An 8670-nucleotide genomic window follows, 5' to 3' on the forward strand; every position below is an offset into this window, starting at 1 on the left:
ACTTTAAAGTGGTCACCCGACCTGAGTACTTTGTTTCTTTTATCGAAATCATTGAGTGTAGTCCACCCAGAAGGCCATTCACTTAAAAGCAAATGTTCATTTAGTACTTAAAGTGGTCATCCGACCTGGTACTTTATTGGTAGTATTTTCTTAAATGTTCTCCATTCCAATACCGTGGTACTAGAATGAGTTACATTTTTTCATCATACTTACCTAACTTGTATGCTCTGGAGTCGAGAACTTCGACCACTTGATATGGTCCTTCCCATTTAGGTCCAAGTACACCTGTCGTACTGTCTTTGGTGTTCACGAATACCCTTCTCAGAACCATATTTCCCATGAAGAATTTCTGAGCCTTCACTTGTTTGTTGAAATAGCGAGCTACATTTTGTTGATGGGCCATCAACTTTAAGTTTGCAGTTGCTTGTCTTTCTTCGATTTCATCAAGTGATTCTGGAAGGAGTATGTGATTGGTACCTTGATCGTACGTCAATCTTCCGTGGGAAGGTGACTCAAGTTCAACAGGCAACATAGCTTCATAACTGTATGCCATTGCGAATGGTGTTTGTCCAGTTGCCGTTTTTTTAGTTGTAGGGTATGAACATAGGACTTCAGGAAGCTCTTCTGGCCAGTTTCCTTTGGCATCTTCAAATTTTTTCTTTAGTGTATCCTTCAAGGTTTTGTTGACTGCCTCAACTTGATCGTTTTCCTGAGCATGCGCCACTGCAGAGAAACTTTTGATGATACCATGGTTTGCACAAAAATCAGTAAAAGATTGGCTGTCGAACTGCTTGCCATTATTTGAGACTATTTTGCACGGTAGTTCGAACCGACATATTATGTTCTTCACAATAAAGTCTTGAACTTTTTTTGATGTGATGGTTGCAAGTGGTTCGGCCTCAGTCCACTTAGTAAAGTAATCAACCGCTACCACTGCATACTGCACTCCACCTTTACCTTTAATTGTCCGATCAGGTCAATCCCCCAAATGGCAAAGGGCCACGGACTTTGCATCTGTGTTAACTCATTGGGTGGAGCTCTTGGTATCTTATAAAATCTCTGGCATTTGTCACACTTCTTAAAATAGGCTTTTGAATCTTCAATCATTATCGGCCAGAAGTAACCTTGCCTTAGAATTTTCTTGGATAAGCTTTGTCCAGCGGCATGATTTCCACAGAATCCGTCGTGTACTTTGGATAGAAGTCGTGCAACTTCTCCTTGAGTGACACATCTGAGCAATGGCATTAAGAATCCTCTTCTGTACATGACTCCTTCTACTATGATATACCGTGCAACTTTCCTTCTCATTTTCCGAGCTTCATTTCGGTGATCTGGGAGTTTCCTAGACTCGAGGTAGGTCGTTAATGGTGTCATCCAGTTTGTGGATGTATCAATCATTTCAATTTCTTTCGTGTCAGTGATGCTAGGCTCTTCGAGGAACTAGATAGGAACCAGGTTTGCCTTGTCACTTACATTGCTGCTTGCCAATCGAGCTAACGTGTCTGCAGTTGTATTTTCTTCTCTCATAATTTTTTGAGACCACAGCTTTTGAATTGTGCAAGCAGATCATGTATTTTGCTCAGATTTTCTATCATCTTTTCTCCCCGAGCTTCATATTCTTCGGATACATGATTTACCACCAGCTGTGAATCACTATAGATTTCGATGTGTTCACCCTTCATCACCTAGGCTAGTCTTAGCCCAGGGATTAGACCTTCGTACTCGGCTTCGTTGTTAGATGCTTTGAATCCAAACTTGACTGCAGCGTGCAGGTGTTGCCCCCGAGGCATGACAAGGGCAATTCCTGCACCAGATAGTTGATTTGTAGCTGACCCATCCACATGTAGTTTCGAGGTCAATATGTTGTCATTGTGACTTGGCTGAGGTATTTGTACCAACTCGGGGTTGCTTTCTGGTATGCTTTCTTTTTTGCCTGTGCATTCTACCACAAAGTCTACCAAGGCTTGGCCTTCGATTGTTGTTCAGGGTTGGAAAGTGATTTCGTACTGACCCAACTCTACCACCCACTTAGTAGCCGTCCAGAAGCATCTAGTTTTTGCAGTATTTGGCGTAGTGGTTGGTCGGTATACACTTGAACAGGATGAGCTAGGAAATAAGGCCTCAACTTCTTTGTTGCTAGAATGAGGCAGTAGGCGAGTTTTTCTATTAACGGATATTGGCCCTCGGCCTCAATGAGTCTTTTACTAATGTAATAGACTGGTGTTGTATATCATTCTCTTCTCTGATTAGCACGGCACTCACAGCATGTTCCGTAACAGCTAAGTATATTCCCAGTTCCTCGTCGTCCAGAGGTTTTGAGAGTACGCGAGGTTTTGAAAGTTGTGCCTTTAACCCTTGGAAAGTTTTTTCACTCTCCTCTGTCCACTCGAACTGCTTGTTTCCTCGCAGGATGTTGAAGAATGGGACACACTTATCTGTTGACTTTGAAACGAATCTGCTGAGCGCGGTGATCCAACTAGTTAAGCTTTGCACTTCTTTGGTTTTAGTTGGCGAGTTCATACCCAGGAGGGCGTGAATCTTTTCTGGATTGGCTTCAATTCCTCAGCATTGACGATGAAGCCTAGAAACTTTCTCGAGCTGACTCCGAACGAACACTTTAAGGGATTTAGTTTCATGTTGTATTTTCTAAGGACTTTGAAGCATTCATCCAGGTCATCTATGTGCCCCCCAGCCTTTGTGGAATTTACGAGCATATCATCCACGTATAATTCCATATTTCGCCCAATCTGATCGTTAAACATTTTATTTACCAATCTTTGGTACGTAGCCCCAGTATTTTTAAGACCAAACGGCATGACTTTGTAGCAATAGAGACCCATATCTGTTCGGAAACTTGTATGTTCTTGGTCTGGTGGATGCATTTTGATTTGATTGTAGCCTGAGTAAGCGTCCATGAAGCTTAATATTTCGTGCCCTGCTGTTGCATCTACAAGCTGATCGATTCTTGGTAGTGGAAAACAGTCTTTAGGGCACACCTTGTTGAGGTCTGTGAAATCAATACAGACTCGCCATTTCTTGTTCGGCTTGGGCACTAGTACGGGATTTGCAACCCAAGTCGGGTAAAAAGCTTCAATAATGAAGTTGTTGTTGCGCAGCTTTTCAACTTCATCCTTCAGGGCTACTGCGCGTTCTTTGTCCAATAGCCTTTGTTTTTCTTGAATTGGCCAGAAGTTGGGATCGATATTCAGAACATGTGAAATGATAGAAGGATCGATTCCGACCATATCCGCATGTGACCAAGCAAAAACTTCTAGGTTTGCTCTCAGAAATTTTATCAATTCTGATTTTACTTCGAGCAACAAACCTTTTCCGATCTTTAGCTTTCTGGTCGGGATATCTGGATCGATTTCGATCTCTTCTAATTCTTCTACAAGTCCAACATTACTTCGATTTCGATTTCCGATCTTACAGACTGCTAGTTTCCTCTTAGACACCCTACCCCATTCTTTGTTGGGAACTTCAGGCACGAGTGAAATATTGATGTGACAGCCTTTAAGTCATACAAGGTCGGCCGGCCAAGCATTACGTTAAAAGCTGAAGGAACATCCAATATTAGGAACTGTGCCATGATAGTCATGCTCGTCAGATCTTGTCCAACAGTGAGGGGTAGACAAATTTGTCCTAAAGGTGCAACTCCTTGACCAAAGAAACCATAGCCAAGCTGGAGGCATGGGGTTAGATCCTTGAGTTGGAGTCCCATCTTTTTGTAAGCAGTCTTGAACAAAATGTTGGAAGAGGCTCCATTATCGATCATGGTTCTGGCCACCGTTTTATTAGATATCTGGACTTCCACGACTAGCGAGTCGTTGTGCAGAAATCTAATTTTGACAGCGTCTTCATCGTTGAAGGTTATGATTGGCTCTCCTGCTCGTGGAACTTTGGGCTTACTTTCTTCCACGGCCAGGATGACTTCTTCTTGCTCGTGTTGTACTATTCGGGCATACCTCTCCCGAGCTTTGCCTGAATCTCCAGCAATGTGAGGGCCTCCAACAATGAATTGTAGATTTCCATCTACTCGTGGAGGTAGCAAATCTTGGTTGTTGTCGTTCCTCTGACCTTGGTCTGTCTTAACACACTTTTGTAGGTGCGGATTATTTTTCCTTATTAGGAATTCAATTTCCCGCTTCAAGTTGTAGCATTCATTAGTGTCGTGGCCGTAGTCTCCGTGGAACCAACAAAACTTTGTCGTGTCCCTTTTGTTGGCATCTTTATCCATGGGCCCGGGCTTCTTATGCGGGGCCAACGACTGAGTTGCCATGTATACACTTTCTATATCTTCAGTCAGAATAGTGAATGCAGTGTATTTTGCATGGTTCTCCCGGGGAGCTTGTTTAGATTTTCCAGTAAACTTTCCTTTCTTCCCATTCCTTTGCTTGTGGTTGTTACTGGAGCGCTTACCACCTGAGCTTGAATTGTTTGGGTATTGGGGAAGTTGGGTGGATGTTCTAGTGGAACGAGCCTTTGACTTGCCAGGCTTTTGTTCACCTTTAGCTCATTGAATAGCTTCTTCGAGCTTGATGAAGCCTTTGGCTCGGTCAAGGAAATCACTCATTGAGTCTACTGGCCTGTTCTTCCTTATATCCTTCGAGAGTTCACCGAGGACTTCGATGCCCCCAAGTATTGCGGATAACTTTCCATCCTCAGTTACTCGTGAAACTTTGGTCACCTCCGTCATGAATCTGCTGATGTATGCCCGGAGTGGCTCGCCTGGTCGTCGCTTAACTTTGACCAAGTCTCCCGAATGCAATGGGATTTGGCGCGAGGAGGAGAATTGTGCATGGAATTCCGAAGAGAAGGTTTTCCATGAACTAAACTTTCCAGGAGCCAACTTGAAATACCATTGCTGAGCAACTTCTGACAGAGTGGCAGGGAAGATTCTGCAGCATACATCTCCTCGTACCCCTTGCAAATCCATTTGCATTTCGAAGTACTTGAGATGGGAAAGGGGATCTTCTCTCCCCATGTACATTTTCCACGTCGGCATTTTGAACTTGTGGGCAGTGGGAGATTGATCTCCGGTGAGAAAGGAGTTCCGTGTGCTCGGTCTAGCTCAAGATCTTTATTTCTTTGTCCAGCCATGCCGTGAAACATATTTTTCAGTTTGTCTAGCTGAGCCTGTACAGCTGGGCTGACCTGCTCGGTATTCTGGTAAATTTGGATTACGTCAGCATCTTTCTGAGCGGGGATTTGAGTACGGGCTCCGGGCTGCACAATTGTTGTAACATTCTGATTCATTCCTTAGGTCATGGGTTGTCCCTAACCTTTCGAACACAGAAGCGCCTAGCTGCCTTAGCGGTTGATTCACTTGGTTGACGAGTAGAATGGCACCATTGATCTGGTTGGAACCATCAAGTATGACTCCTCCTGATGAATTACCAGACAAGGTCTCCTCGCCTACCGCTGGGCCCACGAGTGGAACTCGTGACCGGGGATTGGGCGGCTGACCATTTGTAGTCTGGGAAGTATTCATTGTTGGATCCTCGTCCGTCTCTCCCAGGGGAATGACATTCGACGATTGCTGACCTACAGTTTGGTAGGCTCTTCGTATCAGCACGATAGCATGCCGACTAAAATCTTCGATCTATGTATGGTGAGCCCTTAATGCCTCCATCTCTCTATCTCTCCATTCGGCGAACATACGCCTTTGTTCGTCGAACGCGAGATTTACTGCAGAGCGTAGTTCGTTTTGATCATGATGTAGGTATTATTATGACCCTGCATGAGTCCAAGCATGTCACGGAGATTTTGTAATTCAGTGGCATCTCCGATAGTCGTCTGGGCATTGGTTCCAGGCGAAATAGTTGTGTTATATAGTTGGGTGCGGAACTGTTATTCCCAGTCTCTTGCACACAAGGTGCAACTTCATCTATAGGGACTGTTTCAGCATTCCCCACGTTCGCCGGCTGTCCAGGATTAATAGCAGGCAGAACCTTCGTGTTTCCTAGGTTCTGCGATGCAGGATCCAGCGTCTGTGAATTTTCTGGATTAGTCAGGCCTCTACGAGTTTGCGCCATCGTATTGGCGATTGGATGTTGAATAAAGAGCGATTTGTGATCCTTCTCTCAATGAAAGCACCAAAATATTGACCTCGCTTTTAGCCAACAACAACGAGTCTATTTTATAAGCGATAAATGATTTATAATAAGAAATATATGATAAAGCAATAAAAAGACACGGGAATTTTATAGAAGTTCAGCCCTGAGCAGTTCGGTAATAGCCTAATCCTCGTTACTTGTATTGACTTAAGATCAAGGAGAAAGATTCATTTTCTTATAGCTCTTACAACAGTCTCTCTCAATATATAATTCTTGGATAATATATTTAGGGTATAGTCTTAGCTCAACTACTTTTCGATTGATCTTTTGCCAAGTGAATATGCATCACTATTTATAGGGCTAGTAAGCTTGGGGAGGAAGAGTTTCCCCTCTCGTTACAATGAGTATAAACAGAAAGATCATGGGATCAATGTTGAATGCAAGGATCGTGGGATTGAGGCTGAATACACTGATAGCGGGATCGTGTGTATGCCATATCCACATAAATTGATCCCTAAGTTATAGGGATTGTGATGATGACTCAGGATGCGTAAGTTGAATTCACTAAGTGTTGGTCGCTCTGTGCGGATCGCTGAATACTTTGCCTTGGGCATGCCAGCGAGGCATCCTGGTCAGATTATGCTTCCCGAACAGATGTTCCAAGTAGACTCCACGTGTCACCATTCATGTGATGCCACGTCAGAATGCAAAAATTGGGATAACAATAATATTTATTTTTAAGGTTTGATATTTTAATATTATACATATTTTAAATAAAAGATAACTTTATCTTTTTAATTTGAAATATTATATTAAAATTACCTTAGATGATAAATTAAATAATTAATAAATTTGAAATTAACCTAGATATTTTTATAAATATTCTAACCATAATATTTTCAAATTCAAAAATTTGTTATTTTGATAAATATTTAATTGTTTATAAATTATAAGTTTAAAAATGATATTTTACTATTTATATCTTTTACTTATTAGAAATTTATAAATTATATTTTAAATATTTAAATAACTTAGATATTTTTGTAGAAATTTGAATAATGCTTAATTTGAGATATTTTGACATATAATTAGGATAATTATTATTTATTTATTATTTTATTCTTAAAATAATAATTATCTAACAACATCTATTTTAAAATTTATTTATTTTATTATTTTAATTTTATTAAATTATAAGATTAGAAAATGATATTGAAGATATTTTTTTTCAAATCATTTATCTTATTTGATCTTTAATTTAATTTGATAAAATAATTCAAAGAAACCTAGATATTTTAAATTGCTTTTCATTTTTGAATTTTAAATTTTGATGAGATTTTTAAGGTTGGTTTAAACAACCCTAAATTTTTAAAATTTAGTTGGTTAGTTTAAAATAATAATTTAATTATATTAATATTTTATTTCACAATCTGTTACATGGACATTGTTCGTTTATTTATATTGTTTATTCAAAACCTTTTTTAACAAACCTATTATTTATTTGATCTAAATTGCTATGATTAACTTGTTGATAGATCCAATGATCTGATTTTAATCATAGTCCAATTGTCAATAGATCCTATAAATAATTTGTAACGGGTAAATTTTGTACTTCTTTCATCTGTGTAAACCTAGTAACATGATAGGGTCCATCCAAATCATTTGACCTGTGTGAGTCTATATGTTTGCTTTTGGGCTTAGATGCACATAGGAAGCCCATTTAAGTTTTACTAAGTAAAATGGACTAGGTTGCTAAAATAAAATTTCACTTAGGTAATTTTATTTAGGCCCAATTAGAATTGGGCTTATTCAATTAATAACAATTATTTATTTAATGGTTAAATTCCTCTCCTTTGGGCCTAGTGTGAGAGTTAGGGGGCCAATAGCAGTGGGTATGGCATACTGAACCCAGCCCTCCCTCACATGAACCACTCCAATTGTGAAGGCCCATTTGCCTTATTTAAATAATTGTATTATGTTAATTATATTAGTCTAACCTAATTAAAATTGAATTAGGAACATAATTAACTTTTAAAATATATGAAATTTTTTTTCATTAATATTTTAAAGTTAATTTTAGAAAAACACTTTGTTAATTAAAATATATTCTAGATAGTTATTTCTAGTACTAGTTATATTTTCTAATATTAAATAGGAAAATATTTTATGTCGAAAATTAATTATTTTATTAATTAATTTTTGACCAATTTAAATAAATTATTTTTTCCTAGTATTAAATTAGAATTAATAATTAAGTTTCATCTATACTTGATTATTTAATTCTTGTATTTAATACATTCAATTAAATTGAAAATTAAATATTTAAGTGGATTTCATTCTTGATACTTAAATATTATTATTTTCAGAATATTTAATTAAATAAAAATTATTTTAAGTTGGAAATCTTTATTTTAAAACAACTTAAATTTGAATAATTTTCAAAATATATTTTATTTTTATTTTATTAATCATTTTAATTCGAAATTGCATTTTTTATTTAAATGCAGAAAATTTTGAATTTTTCTTGAAAAATAGATTAAAGTTGAAAATTAATTATTTTTCTTTAATTAATTTTGGACCAACTTAAATCAATAATTTTTTTTATTTAAAGATT

Source organism: Cannabis sativa, chromosome 6 (assembly GCF_029168945.1).
Source record: "Cannabis sativa cultivar Pink pepper isolate KNU-18-1 chromosome 6, ASM2916894v1, whole genome shotgun sequence".
Classification (NCBI taxonomy): domain Eukaryota; kingdom Viridiplantae; phylum Streptophyta; class Magnoliopsida; order Rosales; family Cannabaceae; genus Cannabis; species Cannabis sativa.